At 33.5% G+C, this 19,714-nt stretch overlaps 2 non-coding genes across 2 annotated transcripts; both read right to left on the bottom strand.

Annotated features, from left to right (window-relative positions):
- Positions 1–236: 236 nt before the first annotated feature.
- On the bottom strand, positions 237–310 carry Trnan-guu (transfer RNA asparagine (anticodon GUU)). The gene has a single exon. It is a non-coding gene; the product is annotated as a tRNA-Asn (tRNA).
- A 10,198-nt stretch (positions 311–10,508) lies between these two features.
- Trnan-guu (transfer RNA asparagine (anticodon GUU)) lies at positions 10,509–10,582 on the bottom strand. Its single transcript has one exon. It is a non-coding gene; the product is annotated as a tRNA-Asn (tRNA).
- Between the last annotated feature and the right edge of the window lie 9,132 nt (positions 10,583–19,714).

Raw genomic sequence — 19,714 nt, 5'->3', positions numbered from 1 at the left:
GTTTTGACAGTTGGAGAGATTTGAAGTCTATACTTTATATAAAGGTATGGGTCAATATATATCTATATACAACTGGGATGTATTTGTAATTGCTTTGCTAGACCAATTTCTTTCATTATCAAATTAGAATACACATTATCGTCTTTAAAAAGTAATCATACAAGAGAAATTCATCATTTAGTCGAATTGTACTTCACTCAATATCGAAAAATAAAATTGTAATTAGAAAAAATTCTCGTCCCTGGGTGGGCTCGAACCACCAACCTTTCGGTTAACAGCCGAACGCGCTAACCGATTGCGCCACAGAGACATGTGTTTTAAGTACGACTGGTCGAGTTTGTGTATATAAATGTAACTTAAGGTAGTCATTTTCATATTTAGTGGTGCTCTCAATCTGACTAAAGTACATATCCTATTACGCTACGCATAGGATCTGAGAACGACCTATTCATTGCCTCGTTCTGACGACCCTTTCGCTAGCCAATCAGAGCCTAACTTACAACATCTTGCAAATCTACCTGTAGCCTTGACTTTTGATATTTACAATTCTTATGTCATAATGTATCAGATAGCCGGTTTGCTCAGTCGGTAGGCCACTTGCTTTGTAAGCGAGGGGTCCCGGGTTCGAACCCTGGAATGACTGCACATTTTTCTTACTCTTTGACATTCGCACAAGTCGTCTGATTGGATAAAATAAAAATAGCAATACTGGAAATCCAAAATATACAGAAGACGAATGTGAATGGGTCGTTCTCAGATCTTCGTTTAGAAGATCAAGTACTTTAGTCAGATTGGTGGTGCTCTATAACTGTTACATTATAACAGGCGTGTGTGTCAAGATTTTAATCTTTGGAACTTCGGAAAAGTCTAGTAGTACATTGAAAATCATATATTTGTAGTGTCAAATAACATTTTAATTAGCATATATTCACTAGACGTACATAAATTTGTATTCAGTTATTGTCAAAGTTCGTCTTACAAAGAAAAAAGACTATACACATATGTGTCAGGAAGTCGTCTCTAAAAATGTTTCGCCCCAGAGATATCGTTTGGCTAGGACAGTGGATAAAGTTTTTGACAGTGATGTGGCGTTCGTTGATAGGCATAGATATCTTAGTGACATATCTAATCTGATCTTGAAAATTACAGATAAACTTCCCTAAATATTATATTCTTCAGGTATGAATTTTATTCAAATTTAGTAAATTACTATGCCTGAAGGCTTATATGTAAATTGTATCTAAAATGCTATATACTGTATATCTTTTTAGAAGTTTAAGAGAGTAATTATTTCTATGTTTGTTCAGTCCTTGTTTGTTTGCTTTGTGTGTGTGTGTGTGGGGGGGGGGGTCGTGCTGGGTTTGCGTTTTGGGAGGCTGCGTGTTTAGAAAGTGGCTTTCCCTGTTGGATATTCTTCCTTGTTTTTAGTCAATATTATATAAATATCACATGGCAACGTGTGTGGCATTGATATTGTCAACCCGAGGGCAGAATGTCACCCGAGGCGAAAGCCTTTTCTTTTGCTGTTCATATGAAATGAATAGGGCGAATGTAAATATAAGCAATTGAATAGGCAATCTAGACTAGACCAGATGGCTCCCACGCTGGTTCCTTTACTATAGTTAGGCCTATAAGAAAACTGGTTTTCTGTAATAGTCTCAATTTCATTTGTATAGTACCAATAACATATCTGCATGAAAAATACAAAGTTTCAGCTTGGTTATATCAGTTTTCAAGGTTTTATGGCATTTTCAGTAACGCGTGTCTCTGCGTCAATTTTCCTTCAAAATTGATGTCGCGACATAATTTTTAACCAGTTCTTCTAGCCTGAGCTTGTTTTTGCCCTATGTTATACTAGTATATTTTCACTATAATATGCAAGTAAATTACACACTAACACTTCGAAATATACCAAATGTCGCCCCCCCCCTTGAAAGCTATAAATGGGCAAGATTTAGTGTGTAAATATGCATTTTTTTAAAAAAAAGAAATACACCCAAAACAGTGAAAATGTGATTTTTTTGGTTTTTATCAATTTTTGTAGCATATAATTCTAATGAAATGCTTATTTTTTTACCAAAATCTGAACAAACTAGCCTATTTATATCAATATCTGGACAAATCTCACTTTTTTTTTGCCCACATTTTCTTATAAAGATGAAACGGTTGAATTAAATGAATTAAAAACATTTTAAAAACTTTTTTATGTGCTTAATTTTGTTCGGTATAATAAAATAAATATCATATGACAGCGTATGTTCTTTCGCCTCGGGTGACATTCTGCCCTCGGGTTGACAATATCAATGTCACACACGCTGCCATATGATATTTATATAATATTTAAGAGTGCTTTTAATTTCTAGGTAGACAACTATGAAAACCCGTGTACATCCTATATACAAACGTTTTAGAACAAAGCTTCTGTTTTCAGTTTCTTAAAATTCAAACTTAAATATATTCGATGTGCATCTTTCACTATATTTTTTTATTTTTCGATACTAATTTCAAATGTAGAAAATCTTCATCAAATGAATTTAACTTGGTATAATATATTCATCAGCTGGGTTCGTAGAGCTACATTCGTAATGGAATGTTACGTATAGCAGTTATTTGTTTAAAAAAAATATAGTTTTGTTAATAAATCTGTTCCTATACTTTATCAGTTAATAAAATATGGGCAGGAGTTTGGATGCGTAATAATTAAATCAGGAGTGAGTAGCACGAGTGATTTAATTATTCACATCCAAACGACTGCCCATGTTTTATTAATTGATAAAATTATTTGAACATATTTATTATTTCGATTCTAACAACGCAAATAATTCGCATTTAACAGTACTACATTTTCAGCGTAATACGTCATTCGGGTCATATGCTGTTACAATTTACCCCCTATGGTTAGAAAGTGTTGCATAGCCAATGGAACGTATAGATATTTGTTTCTTTTTTATCAGAATTTTGAGAAGTATTCATAAATTAGTAATCTAACAGCTCGCACACTAATTATGAACAGAATCATCAAATTAGACGAGTTGACCCTGTGTTACGAGTGACGAACTTAACTTTTATATGACGTAACGTCATTATGACGTCATACTTTATGTCATACATTTATGACGTCACCGCTTAATCATAATTTAGCTAATTGAATTCGCTCGTAGAGATAAGAACATATTTTACGGACCTACACATAAGTCAGTATGACTTTTTATTATATTTATGTTTTTGAAATACTGTTTTCATCAGTTTGGCCCTGAAATAATTCGTATGTAATGGAACTGAAGTAGAATCTCTTATATTACAATCATAGGGGGTGAAATATAACAGCCAACCACCATATTTTATCGTAGATTCATGTATAGGCGATTTCGCTATATGTTTATATAGCAGTTGCTGCGGATCGTGTTAGAATTATTGACTATACACATTTATGCTGTTTTAAGCTGTACTTATATTGAGTGTATACTAATATAACCTAACACACAGTACTGTTTATACACACAAACATATTAGTATAATAGTTTTATCTTTACACAGTTTCCGAAAACATTTGTTCATTTTCTTTAAATACAAATTTGGCTCTGATGTACCCTTATGTTATTTTGAATTCACCGGTCTCAATAAAATTCCGTTTAAGCCGTTGCTAGGGGGCGTGAGAGATGTTGCTCTTTCCATAACCTGTCATAAACAGACTCAATCAAACCGAGTCTGCTATTACTTTGCTTGATTGCTTTCTATGCTTCCAAAGTTTTTATTAAATTATGAAATATATGGATTATACAATATTTGTATTACTTCGGAATGTGTATATTTTTATCCGGGTTTCTACAGATCATATGACATAACTAAAACTGATATTAAAGTCATATCGCTTTCGAACATTGTATTACATTTTTTTTTCATTATATTTATTGATGAATTTGCTTTGTGATAATTTAAACTTTATTAGTGAGTTGTTTCGTGGCAATTTTGAACATATAATAAATGCCTAAAAATATTCTTAAAATGCATCTTTGATGAAGCAGTCTAGTTATATATGTCTCAAATTTTAGGGCATTCAGTCAGTCTATGGCATTTTAAAATTAATTTATGTATAGAACGGATAATATATAAATATGTAGAATTGTACCGTTATAAAGTAGCAATTCTAGCTTGATATTAGTGTACACAATTCATTAAAGTTCAAGTTTTATAGACTTCAGATCTGATGTAATATACTAGTATACAGAATTTATCACATGAAATTGTGCCGCGACTTTACCACAAATCTGAAAGATAATTCTGTCTGTAATAAATTTGTTTCCACTAGTAACAAAAGTCTGTATATTTTTGTTTGACATCAAAAACGTTTTTGCAATATTTTATGCAACTCTAAACAAATTACTCAGAGTTGATTGATTAGTATAAATTCCACGAAGCATCAGGCAATCTCTTCATTTTACATTTTCTTACTGAAAACAGAAATAAAAGGATAAAAAATTTCAAACGGGTTTAATTAAATTATGATAATTTTCTTCAAAAGAACTTTGTATAAAACTTTGTTTGCGGCTTTTCAGCTTCTTTTTAGAGAGAGAAAACAAATATGCCCATCCGAGCATTATTTCAGTATACTGTCGGTAGAACTAAAGATCTGGTTGATGTCTTTACCTGATCGAAATACATGTCTCTTGTGATTTTTTAAATATTTTAATTCTGACTTGTTGTTCATGTGGGACTTTTGCATAACAGTTCTCATTACTTGTATGTTTCAATGAAATAAGATATGAATTTAAAGTTACAGTATCTTTACAAGAAAACAAATCAATTTGGTAAAAATTAAGTGATTTCTCTATAAAATCTTTTAAATTTTCATTTTTTTGTTACATATTCTGAACTTGAGTTACTTGTGTATTTTGCATATCAGTGAAATTGATTCAGGAGTACAGGAATATTAACCAGAAAAATCAATACGCACACAGAAATACATCTTCTATAGAATAAAAACAGATTGGTAGCTTTTGAAAGGTCCATTGGGAGTATATAGGAAAGTGGCATTTCATTAACGCAATAGAAACAATACAAACGCAGTAGCAAATGAATTTTTGCAACACCAGAAAACAGGCTCTCAAAAGCCATTTCCTTTTACCACCATGTAATTTCTATAAACTTATAAATTATGTAAAAACATTCAGTGTGAAACTCATCCTTTCTACAGTTGAACAGCCTGAACAAGAGTTAGTTAGATGAATCACATCTCGATAAAAACTTTCACTTTCCAGATTAAAAAAAATAGTCCATTGGGAAAATGATGTTGGTTTTAGATCGAAGGTAAATTAGTTATAATGCCATTGACTTGCAAGTATCCATTTTTTGGTCGTGTAGAAGGAGTTATACAAGTCATTTGTTAAAGTAATTTTGGAATGTGATTATTTTGTTTTAATTAATGAAGACCATCATCAAGAAGTAAATTAAAACATGTAGACTTTCCAATAACCAGGTAATCAGTGAGAAAAATATACACTAAAATTTGAAAAATCCTTTGTAATTAGTGAAGCTAATGTTTGTCTTGCACGTGGCTTGTTGTACGCACTATGCTGAGGACCTGACAGAATATTTGGGAGAATAAAATGCAGTAATAAATCCATTTTAAAGAATCAAGATTTATTAAAGTATTTTCAGTGTACATGTACATGCAATATAATATATCTAAGAACATTATATATTACCATATAGACAACAGAACACAGTCATTCAATACATTAGAATAATAAGAGATTTATACCTTATTACACTATATTATTACACTATATTTACCAGTTACTTGCAATTACAATGTTTAAAACCAAGGTTTGATTTGAGGGATTTAACGTCACACCGACACAATGTAGGTAATATGGCAAACCGAGTATGCAGTATTATAAAATTATCAGTTACTTTTATGAGCCGATGTAACAGTGGAAATATTAGCATGCATATGATATAACTAACGTATGCACATCAGGTTGTTTTCGATGATACAGACGCCTACATGGATACTGTATATAGAAATATTTTGAAAGTGTGTTTGAAGACAAGTAAAACTGACTCACTTAAAGACATATTCTATGAAACCATGTGCAGTATAGTGAAAGGGTGATATCAAAATAAGTATGTATAACTTCTGTACTTATGCTTTATGCATCAGTGTAGAGATAACTGTGAAAGGGTGCTTTCAGTATAAGTGTAGGTTTCAACGCTGGCTCTTTATATATATATATATATATATATATATATATATATATATATATATATGGCATGGTTCATGTGTGTTCGTTGAAATATACTTTCCATCCTCTTGCTGCCACATTCTGTCTTTTTGATGGTTACACCTTGTTTTTCTTATTACTTAGTTTTAGTTTTAGCTTAAGTTCATTTTGGCTTAAGTTCATTCTCAAAATAAAGTAGTTGGATACTGCTTTCCACATGCTACTTCACTGCATCATTTTTATGCTCCACGAAGGGTGGGAGCATATAGTCACCACCTTGTCCGTCTGTCCGTCCGTCTGTTTGTCCTTTCGTCCGTCCGTCTGTCACACTTCTTGTCTTGAGCATAACTCAAAAAGTATTGAAGATACTAAGTTGTAACTTCACACAATGATAGAGCTCATTGAGAGGAAGTGTAGTGATAAGGAACCATAACTCTTGATGGTCCCATTTGAATCATCTCCCTTTTTTATATAAAGCTTGTCCGGAGCCTAAGTCCAAAAGTATGAAAGGGATTGACTTGATACTTTAAATATTGATAGAGGTCAGTAAGTGGACGTGCATTGTCAAAGAAACATAACTCTATCAGACCCCATTTTTGAATTATCTCCCCTTATGTGAAAAAAGTCCGGCGCATAATTTGAAAACTGTAAGAAGGAATGCCTTGATACTTTATACAAATATAGAGGTTATTGAAAGGAAGTGCAGTAACTAGGAACTATAATTCTAGCTGACCCCTTTTTTGAATTATCTCCCTCTATGTAAAAAGCTTTTCCGGTGCCTACGTCCAAAACAATGAAAGGGATTGGCTTGATACATTACATATAGATAGAGGTCAGTTAGAGGAGTTGCTTTGTTAAAGAACCATAACTCTAGCTGACTCCATTTTGGAATTATCTACCCTTATGTGGAAACAAATTGTCCCGAGCTAAACTTGAAATTTATATGAGTGATTAACTTAATACTTTACATATTGATAAAAATCAGTGAGAGAGAGTGCAACGTCAAAGAACAATAACTCTGGCTTACCCTGTTTTTAATTATCCCCCTTTATAAATGTTACAGTGTATTACTTGAAAAGTATATAAAAGATGATCGACTCAATACTTCACATATTTCATAGAGGTTAGTGAGAGGAAGTGCAGTCACTAAGAACCATAACTCTAGGTTGACTTTTTTTGATTACCTCCCTTTGTGTTACAAAACTTTGTCCAGAGCATCTCTCCTTTACTGTAAGAGATACTTTCTTGAAATTGTAAATTCTTATAGAACACATTTAGGAGGAGTGTAGTACTTATGAACAATAACTCTAGATTACACTATTTTTTTATCTCCCTTGTGTATAAAAGATTGTATGGAGAATAACTTTAAAATTATATAAAGGATTGACTTTACACATTTATTAAGGTCTTTGAGAGAAAGTGCGGTTACTAAGAACCATAACTCTATATAACTCTATTTTTTAATTGCCACTCCCACCTTTTTGGATATTTGCTTCGAGGAGCATCCATCGGTGTTACCGACTGCCTTGTTAAAGACTTGATTTGTACAGAAATTAAGTCTGCTGTACAATTGGAAACTGATCCAAATCCATTCTGGGTCCCGATCTATCCACATACTAAATCTAAAGTTTAGACTGGCTCTTAAAATCGCTAAATATTCACGATATTCACAATTTTAGCACACATCTATCTTATTCTTGTTTGGTTTATATTATAAGAATAGCCGATTAGTTTAAAGTTTAAATTTATCTACTTAAAATGATGTTCTCGATGTAGCTCCTAAGCTGACACTTTGTCCTAAGTAGGCTTCGTGAAACGGAACCCGATCCGCCAATATAAGCGAAAATAAAACAATTGCGAATATCTTTATATAAAACTTATATGTCGATATTTCATGACATCCTAATGACAGTTTAAGTAATTGAAAGCACCATTGTACAGATTTGAAGCTATTTTGATGATATACTTTAGAGATTTGATATTATCTCTCTCTGACAATACCTCTTCTGATCGTTTGATTGTATCATATTTGTGTAGTTTGACCAAACACTTGGTTAGTTAACACAAGAAAACAAAACAAAAGATCAGCAACAACAATATCAACAACAACAACAACAACAACAAAACATTAAAACAAAACAAACAAACAAACAAATCATATCACAAACAGAGAAACAACAACATAGATATAAACTACAGCTATCACAAGCTACGAGAGTAATTCAATTAATTCTGTCATTTCTTATACTTAAATTAGCAATAAGATCAAGACACGTTTCGCGTCATACCTTCAAAGTATTCTCCCTGCACAGAAACACACTTTTGGAGTCTTGCTATACATGACTTAAATGCAGCAAAGTAGTCTTCCCTTGGTACACTGTTGAGAATCTGAAAATGTGCAGAACCAGGGCCATGCATTCATGAATATTTCATATATTTCTCAAATAATTTTCGGTGTCCGAACCTGAATAGCGATGTAACTATTTCATATATATTTCTTAATTGTAATAATGTCGTTTGTGCAGGTACAAAGCGTTTAGCTGTCAATCTCGGAGTTGTGGGTTCGAGTTCAACGTGCGACCATTAGCTTCCCCGAATTTTATCTACAAACTTAAGAGGCCGAAAAATTGCCTCACTGATTTGTTCACACTCATCATGATTTTTATGGTTCATTTATGGAAAGAAATACACTTGTATTTAAGTATTACAGTATATGCATAATTATACTGCCGTAATTATACATGTTTGTACTCCTTAATAGGTAAATGCATAAATTCCGTGAAATTTGTTTTCTATTGTCTTTTTATCATTTAAATACATTTCAAAAACTGATATTTCTTTCCTGCCATGGCTTGAATTATGTGGCCAGCTGATGAATTGCACAAGGACATAATTTAGGAAAACATAATTAAATGTAACGCATTTATCTTTGTTTTTCAATGTGATGTTGTGATGTCTTGGAGCATGATCCTTGAAATAATTCCGGACATTTGCTGGGGGTACCGCGTTCCTTAGCCTATTGCTTTTTATAAAATGGTATAGTTAGTGGATTATCTTCGTCCAAATTGCGGGTTTTGAGTATGATTCCTGCTTAATTAAATAAGAAAACATGTCGGTATCATATTACATACTTCTTAAAACTCTTCAGCATATCGTGCTTTTCAAAACGGGAAATAGTTTAAGCGTAATTTTGTTGGAATGGTTAGTTAGTAAGTTAAATTATCAATATGCAAACACGCCTGTAATACTTGTTCCGTTTCGTATCAGTTAACCAGATTTTATCAAAAAACGTAGCTCGAAAATACACCACTGTTTAAGTTAGATAAGAAATACCAGAGAAACGAATGGAATGGCGCGCTGTGGGTTATAATTGTCATTTTAGTACCAAAAAAGGCACTGTCATTTCCTGCAAAGTTTAATTTAATGACACCAGCTTCTAAATATTACACCAAGGCACAAAATGCAAGACTAATCAACTCCAGTAGGAATAAATAAAATAAATGTATCACTGAGGTCGTTGTGACAGTCGGTAGAGATTTGTAGTCTGTAAAATTGTGATGGAAGGAATTCGTGTATGAAAACTGTGTAAATTTATAGAATATTCGATGCAATATGAAAATATTTTCCAGTGCAGAAGTGCTGTTCAGAAACTATTAATGGTAAGACTACATTCAACAAATACTTTTTTTCTGATATATCTTAGTAAAAGAATCTTTTTTATAAATTCCAAATTTACACATATTTACAAAGCGGAACTTCAGTTAAAATTTATACTTTATATAAAGGTATGGGTATAATACTTTATTTCTATATAGAACTGGGATGTATTTGTAATTGCTTTGCTAGACCAACTTTTTTCATTATCAAATTAGAATACACATTATCATCTTTAAAAAGTAATCATAAACATACATTACAGGAGAAATTCATCATGTAATGGAATTGTATTTAATTCTATGTCGAAGGGGCCTCCGTGGCCGAATGGTTAAGGTCGCTGACTTTAAATTACTTGCCCCTCATCGATATGGGTTCGATCCTCACTCGGGGCGTTGAATTCTTCATGTGAGGAAGCCATCCAGCTGGCTTAAGGAAGGTCGGTGGTTCTACCCAGGTGCCCGCTCATGTTGAAATAATGCACGGAGGGGCGCCTGGAGTCTTCCTCCACAATCAAAGCTGGAAAGTCGCCATATGACCTATAATTGTATCGGTGCGACGTTAAATCAACAAATTAAATAAATAAATAATTCAATGTCGAAAAATAAAACTGAAGTTAGAAACAATTCTCCTCCCTGGGTGGGCTCGAACAACCAACCTTTCGGTTAACAGCCGAACGCGCTAACCGATTGCGCCACAGAGACATGAGTGTTAAATATGACTGGTTGAATTGTTAGCGAATACTGTGTATATAAATGTAAACAGTAGTCATTCATATTTAGTGGTGCTCAAAAATTGTTACATTACAACAGACGTGTGTGTAAACTACTTTTATCAAGATTTTAATATTTGGAACTTCGGAAAAGTCTATTTGTACACTACACTGAACTGCATATCCTTTTAAGTAACATTCTAATTAGCATAATGTCAATAAGCATGCTTTTATTCTTTATTCCAAGACGTGCTACTGTCAACACTTGGCTTTACAAAGAAGAAAGCGTTTGTGTCAGGGAGTCGTCTCTTAAAATGCTCCGCCACAGTATTAGGAAGACTGGTAAAGACACTTACAGTGATGAGGCTTTTGATCATGACATGTATAGATATCTTAGTGACATATCTAATTACAGATAAATTTCCCTAATTAGTATATTCTTCAGGTATAAATCTAATTCATGTTTGTAATGCCTGAAGGCATATGTGTAAATTTTATACTGTTATATTTTTGAGAAGTATGTTATTATTTCTTTGTTTGTTCAAATACTATTTTAGTCAATATTGATATAAACTAGTGAAGATTTTCCATTTCTAACTATGACCTTGAAATATGTGAGTATTTTTGTTTCATATGTTGTATTTGAACTATCCTAACGCAGAGCATACGTACCTTTGCCTATTCAACGGCTTATATTACTCAATAGAAACAGAAGAGAAATCATCAACTTTGAACTTGGATAACGTGAGTTTTACCATTGTTTAGGTATTAGATACCTAATAGAAATGTTTAAAATAAAAAGGTGGAAAACCACAGGTCGTCCAGCACGATATAAACGAAAATGTTGCACATTCGGTTTGATTGTTCAGGAGCCTGTTCATGGACGGCAGTGGAAGTGCATGCTACCGTCCACGCCCTCTTGCACGGGGCTGAGCAGAACTCAACATTTACACATATTATAAGTACCAGAATGTAATTTAGAGACATCCGCAGCTGTTTTCATACGGCAATGCACATGGAAACTTCAATGATGCACAGAGTGCAATTCCATGAAAAGCGGCGTATGGTCCCCAGATAAAATAATGGATGTGCCCTACACGAGAAAACAACGGGCAGAACTAAACCAACTGGAAGTTAGAGAGGTGATCTGTGGTTATGGAGCCTGCATATCACAGAAACTGCCAAAAGACAAAATTGAAAAGCAGGCACTATATCCAAGAGGTGATTAAACAATAGCAGTATTGGAACTACCCAGGCCGGCATTTGCTTGGTATATTCTTAAAGTTGACCTTGTTTTGTACTTTCTTGCAATTTTAAGCAACTTTTACTGTGCTGTTTTATACAAATTTTGTATAATTTATGATATTTCCTCAAGTTCAAGTAGAGACAAATTTCAAAGTGATGGCCATTGTCCAAAATGCTTGCAGAGAATTCATTATACCAGTAATTTTGATGAAAGAAACATCAGACTATTGGTAAACAATTATAAAACACAAAATAAAACTGTAAGTATAATTTTTTTCTAGGGTACCTCAAGTAAAAGAATTTAATGAGACAGAATTTTAACTCCAACATTGAAAAATTAAGGTGGAGTCCTGTGGGCTTCTTTAAAATGTTGTCACTTCATTCAAAAATACGTTTGGGACAGAAGTAAAATCTACCTACAATTTTTCCACAATATGTAATCAAAAGAGTAAAGGCAAAATAGAGAATTTTTACCGCAAGTAACTTGGTATTTTTAAAGATGCCTAACTCTGCCCCCTTCTGTTTCAGAGGTAAATTCAACTTGAACAGCAAGAAATCGCTTATCAAATCACAAATTTCCAATTGTGTACAAAAAAACCCAAAAAAAAAAACAAAAAAAAAAAACAAAAACAATAATAAGTCTTGAAAAAAAGTAAAAACTTATCTGAAAAAAGGAATATAAGGAAACACGATTTGGTCCCAGTGGGGATTGAACCTATGCCCCCTTGAAAAATTTAAGTCAAAAGTAGATTGGTATGAATTGCATACTCTTCAAAAGGAGGTACACTATTAGGTATCTAATACCTTTATTACCTATCCACTGTGAATTATCGCAGTATACTGCTCACCTAAATAACGGAAAGATAAAGCAAGCAGTTGGAATCATTGGGCTGAGGTGAATCTCTCATATAATTAAACATAATATTAATAACTTGCTTGACAGATGTATGACGAAGGCTTTTAAATTCAAGTAATAACGAGATATTATAAGGAAATTGAAATGCTGATACAAATAATTCGAGTACTCAAATCAATGAATTTGTTACTGTCCAGTACTGTGACAAGCTACTCTCAGTGGATTTTGAATGTTTAAATAGTATTAAAGATTTGACTAGGACATACTCATGAGTACGTTCTACAGCAAAGAAAGGTTGAGAGAACCTTCAAATTTCGACAAATCGCCTTATTATATCATATAACTGTTGACTTTTTAGCTCACCTGAGCACGAAGTGCTCAAGATGAGCTTTTGTGATCGCCCTGTGTCCGTCGTCGTCCGTCGACAAAAATTTGACTGTTAACACTCTAGAGGTCACAATTTTGGCCCAATCGTAATGAAACTTGTTCAGAATGTTACCTTCAATAAAATCTTGGACGAGTTTGATATTGGATCATCTGGGGTCAAAAACTAGGTCACCAGGTCAAATCAAAGGAAAAGCTTGTTAACACTCTAGATGCCACATTTATGAAAATATCTCTATGAAACTTGGTCAGAATGTTAATCTTGATGATCTTTAGGCCAAGTTTAAATCTGGATCATGTGGGATCAAAAACTAGGTCACCAGGTCAAATAATCAAAGGAAAAGCTTGTTAACGGTCTAGAGGCCATATTTTTGACTGTATCTTTATGAAACTTGGTCAGGATGTTAATCTTGATAATCTTTAGGTCAAGTTCGAATCTGGGTCATGTGGGATCAAAAAGTAGGTCACCAGGTCAAATCAAAGGAAAAGCTAGTTAACACTGTAGAGGCTGTCAGGATACGAGTTATAAGACCCAGGGAAGTGCCTACGCCTTTAGTATCTTGAACAATGAAATGGGTCCAATCGCTAAGGTGACTATGTCTTAGACTAGCTGACAAACGATGTAGAATGTCCTTTGTTTAAACGTATAGCTGATGAGACCATATATAAAATGTTCCTCTGGCTACCTTGCCTAAATGATTCGTGTACCAATGATTTGTAAATGATTTCAATTATGAGCTAGACAATTTCAGAGATCAGGCAAAAACCACTCAATGTTTCAACTGTCAACCTTCAACTAATGAAATCAGCTCAAACTCCTATAGGCTGGAGATACTATACTTGATTGGTTCCCGTCAGACAATGTTTTTGAATCAACAACATACGAGTACTATCGTATAGATGCTAAGCCTATGTACTCTTAATTAAAACTGCAACTCTGTATGTTTGCCCTGACTCCTGGATGCTCAGCACCTATATGCTATCACATGTAGCCTTCATCTACCATATAGGTATAACCCCGATGCCTTGGCTGTACTTCGCCAATAACGTCTATAAGCTGGAACTCTCCTATTATCTCAGTAGATTACCAAACACTATGTCTCTGTCTCAGCTTTCCGAAGCTCAGTCTATATTTGCTATCTTCTATAGCATTCAACTACCCTTAAGGTAAAACTCCCATGCGCTGGCCCTATAGCTCAAAACCTTGTTGAAATTCTGCAACTCTTCTTTTGTCTATGAACTTCAAACGTATTCTTTTTAATAATTTATCCGCCCTGACAGTATAGTTGCAATAACTTCCTTATCAAGGTACTGGGATAAATTACTAGTTGAATCCTCGATGTGGTTTCATCTATCGCTGGATACAGAATGACTTCTCTCTCATCCATCTACCTATTTTTTACCTTATCAGAAGTGAGCTTTAATTGGTGCTATTTATATAACTTGTTTCTGATTGGTCCATATTCGAACATAGTATTTTACAACGGGTACTTTCTCTAACAAATAGTTGGCCCCCTTTTACAATTGTATATAGCATAATGTATGATGCTGGGATCCAGCTATCATTGTCATTAACCCAAATCGTCCATAAATGACCTAAATCCTATTATTTACAGGTATTCAACTATAATTTTAACAATGATACAATGAAAAAGGATTTGTGCTTACTTACTACGTTAGCAATATATCAAATATACAAATTATTCTGACAGAGGTCACATTTATAAATATATCTTAATGAAACTTGGTCAGAATGTTAATCTTGACAGTCTTTAGGTTATGTGCAAATCTGGGTCAGGTGGCTTAAAAAATTAGGCCACCAGGTCAAATCGAAGAAAAAGCTAGTTAATATTCTAGAGGCCACATTTATAATCATATCTTTATGAAAGTTGGTCAGAATGTTAATATGGATAATCTCTAGGTAAAGTTCGAATCGGGATTAGGTGGGTTCAAAAATTAGGTCAGCAGATCAAATCAAAGGAAAAGTTTGTTAACACTCTAGAGGCCACATTCATAAAAATATCTGTATGAAACATGGTCAGAATGTTAATCTTGATGATTTTTAGGTCAAGTTCAAATCTGGGGCAAGTAGGGTCAAAAATTAGGTCACCAGTTCAAAAAATCAAAGGAAAAGCTTGTTAGCAAACTAGTTTTAACCATATTTATGACTGTATCTTTATTAATCTTGGTCAGAATGTTAACCTGTATAATCTTTAGGTCAAATTGGAATCTGGGTCATATGGGGTCAAAAATTAGGTCACCAGGTCAAATCAAAGAAAAAGCTAGTTAACACTGTAGATGCCACATTTATGAACATATCTTAATGAAACTTGGTCAGAATGTTAATCTTGAATAATTTTAGGTCAAGTTTCAATCTGGGTCCGGTGGGGTCAAAAACTACGTCACCAGGTCTAATCAAATGTAAATCTTGTTAACACTCTAGAGACCTAATTTGAAGTTTGAAACTCATGGGAATTGATCAGAATGTTTGTCTTGATGACTTCTAGGTCAAGTTTGAATCTTGGTCATGTTGGGTGAAAAAACTATGCCACCAGGTCAAATCAAAGGAAAAGCTTGTTAACACTCTAGAGGTCACATTTATGACTGTATCTTCATGACACTTGGTCAGAATGTTAATCTTGATGATCTTTAGGTCAAGTTATAATCAAGGTCATGTGGGGTCAAAAACTAGGTCACCAGGTCAAATCAAGCTCTTTAACACTCTGGAGGCCACATTTATGACTGTATCTTCATCAAAAACTAGGTCACTAGGTCAAATAAAAGGAAAAGTAGTTAACACACTAGAGGCCACATTTATGACCAGGTGTTAATGAAACTTGGTCAGAATGTTAATCTTGATCATCTTTAGATCAAGTTTCAATCTTTGTCAGGTGGGGTCAAAAACTAGGTCACCAGTTCAAATCAAATGAAAAGCTTTTTAACACTCTAGAGGCCACATTTATGACCATATCTTCACGGAACTTGGCTAGAATGGTATTCTTGATGATCTTTAGGTCATATTTGAATCTAGATGATAATAGGTCTAAAACTAGTCCACCAGGTCAAATCAAATGAAAAGCTTGTTAACACATGGAGGCCATATTTATGACCGTATCTTCATGAAACTTGTTAAGAATGTTATTCTTGATGATTTTTAGGTCAAGTTTGAATCTGGGTTATGTGGGGTCAAAAACTATGTATCTATGTTAAATCAAAGGAAAAGCTTGTTAACATTCTGGAGGCCACATTTATGACCCTATCTTCATGAATCCTGGTCAGAATTTTTGTCCTGATGATCTTTAGGGTAAATTCGAATTTGGGTTATGTGGGGTCAAAAACAAAGTCATACAGATCAGCTCACGCGGAAAACCCATTCTACTCGATCCTCGGAGGATGGCCAAAACGCGTACCAAGGTACCGACTCGAAGTTTCTTCGAGTCAGCCATTTTCCGTCAAGATATTTCGCTATCTGACTCCGAGGATTTATGCGAAGTCACTCGAAGGCAATCCTCGAAGTAACTCGAGATGAAATCCAATTAGCGGAATACACACCTGTATTGGTTTCTTTTGTTTCCGAGTCGCTTTACGGAATTCTTTCGAGTGACTCTGAGACGAATAAATTATTACCTATACAAATTTAAATGGGCCTTCGTGTAACTTCGAGGACAGATTTCAGATTACTCGGAGCAAGGTGATTATATTTTACATAGTGATACGCGAAAAAACACAGTATTTGCAAATAAAAATAATACTGTAGTATTTCTTATCTTACTTTAAAATTAACCAAATTTTTCTGTTCACTTATAATATTTTATCACTTTTTGAGCGGATACGGCGGTAATTGTTTTTATCTTATTTATAAATCCTTCCAAATAAATAAAGGAAAGACCATTTTCATAATGACAAATAATCATTTCTCCTATAATTTTCATTAATTTGTAAAGGTCACTTTTCTTTAACGGCCATGATCTTAACGTTTATCTAGTTTTATATAGTTTCTAATTTAGTCCATTTTTCATCAGTTTATTTTTAAATTTAATTTGCACTGTCTGAAACTATTTCAAAAAATTATTTACCAAATCACTATTCTTTAACGGCAGTTATCTGAAAGTTTTTTAGTATATTTTTATAGATATTTTATTTACTTCTTAATACTTAACAATTTTCTTTTCTAGCGGGTGTATTTTTAAAGTTTATCTAGTTATAAATTATTCATAGGTTAGTTTATATTTCATGAATTTATTTCTAAATTAAATCCACAAAGTCAGAAATTATTTCTATATCAAAATTTAACATAGCTGTTTTCTTTAACGGCGGTCATTTGGAAGTTTGTTTAATTATGTATATTAATAATTTAGTCCGTTCTACATAAATTTACTTCTAAATCTAATTCGCATGTATTTCAATATCACACTAAACAATTTACTTTTAGCGGGTATTATTTTAAAGTTTATCTAGTTATAAATTATTCTTAATTTAGTGCATAAATTATTACACGACTTTTTCTCTAAATATAATTCGCAAAGTTGAAAATTTAACAAATCACTTTCCGTTAACGGCGGTGATTTGAAAGTTGATTTCGTTATGATTAATAATTTAGTTTATTATACATAATATACTTCTTAATCTAATTCGCATGGTCAGAAACTATTTCAGTATCAAAATTCACACTAATTTCTTTAAAAGTACTAGCTAATTATATAAAATATCCGTCCAAGTAAGGAAATACTGCCTCGAAGTTTCGTCAAATGATCTCGCGGCACTCGAAATGGCCGATTTATTGTTTATTACACACTCGGAGTCGCACGGAGTGGCCATAAATACCGGAAATCATTATAGTGTTACCTGTATAATTTCGATTCGGAGTTCCGTCAAGTAATTTCTCGGAGTGACTCGACGAAATTCCGCTAAAGTAATAAAACTATAATAGTCGGTACTCCGAGTCTGAATTAGGCAGTACTCGGAGGAATTCCTCGCTATGCAAGATTTTTCCTTCGAGGAAAAACGGAAAGTGGGTTTTCCGCGTGAGCTGATCTGTATGCTGAAATCACAGGAAAAGCTTGTTAACAGTCTAGAGGCCACATTTATGATCATATCTTCATGAAACTTGGTCAGAATGTTTATCCTGATGATCTCTGTGCCATGTTTGAATCTGAGTCATATGTAATCAAAAACTAGGCCGCCTGGCTTGAAATGTGGATGACGTGTACAGTTTTGAATACCAATCTTATAAATGACGATCAGTGACCATTAATGTGACCTACTGACCTACTTTCTTGTTTTTTTAAAGATACAGCCTTGAAATGCTTAATCGTGACTTACTGACCTACTATCTTGTTTTTGAAGTTACAGCAACGAAATTTGAATTACATGTATAATATTTGGTACGGATTTTAGTACTCATATTGAATAGCCCAAATCGTGACCTACTGACCTACTTTCTTGTTTTGAAGTTACAGCAACGAGATTTTGACCACATGTATAATATTTGATACAGATTTCTGTATTCATATTGAATAGCCCTAATCTTGACCTACTGACCTACTTTCTGTTTTTAAAGTTACAGCATAGAAATTTGGATCACTTTTATAATTATTGAAACAGAGTTCAATACTCACCTTGAAAAGTCTTAAAACTTGACCTACTGACTTGCTTTCTTGTTTTTGAAGAATTTGACCACGTGTATACATGTTACTTTCGTTACAGATTTCAATACTCATATTTAATATTCTTAACCCTGACATACTGACCTACTTTCTTGTTTTTGAAGCTACAGCAAAGAGAGTTTGACCACCTATATAATATTTTAACAGATTTCAGTAGTTATCTTGAAAAATCTTTACCATGACCTACTCACCTAGTTATTAGCTCACCTTACAGCAAGGTCAAGTTTGAAACTGGGTCATCCGGAATAAACACAAACATCGAAAATGAAACTAATGCTATCTTACTTTTCCAATTTAAAACAGCACCCTGCTTTTTTGAGCGCTAGAATAACACTCATATTAAACTCTAGAAGTCACATTTTCTACTTGATCTTCGTAAAACTTTGTCAAAATGTTTGTCTCTATGAAATCAAGGCCAACTTAGATTCTAACTTATCAGGGGTTAGAATTAGGTCAGGTTAGCGATATAAGGCCTTCAGGGCCCTCTTGTATTTTAAATATATGTATTTTGGTAAAGCGTTTAAACAGGCTGTACGGCAGTACAGGGCAAACACGTTTTCATGATGTTAATAGGAATTTATGGCTACCATGCAAAAGAAATTGATGTTTGAGCTCAGTATCATCGTCAGCTGCAAAGTTTACAAACAAACGCGGCGATATTAACTTTATAAGACAACCCGTATGTTAAAGCGAGAATTGGCTTTCCTCTTGTACACACGTAGTTTAATAGAAGTCAATTAATGCCATACAAAGCCTTGGAATTTGTTCCCGGTTCAGTTTTAGATGTTTAATTTTCACCACCTGCGTCTAAATCAGAGGAATTGAATCTTGTAATTTTCAATTTATGTCAAACGGAAGATATTTAGCTTTAAGTAGTTTTCTGTAGATAATTGAAAAAGTAAAATATGATTTTTTTAAAAGTAAAACGTAATAAAGTATTGTTGTCAAGTTCAGAAACGCTCTGTTAAAAGGA

Source organism: Mercenaria mercenaria, chromosome 1, assembly GCF_021730395.1.
Source record: "Mercenaria mercenaria strain notata chromosome 1, MADL_Memer_1, whole genome shotgun sequence".
Lineage (NCBI taxonomy): Eukaryota > Metazoa > Mollusca > Bivalvia > Venerida > Veneridae > Mercenaria > Mercenaria mercenaria.
This window is presented reverse-complemented; position numbering and strand designations above follow the sequence as displayed.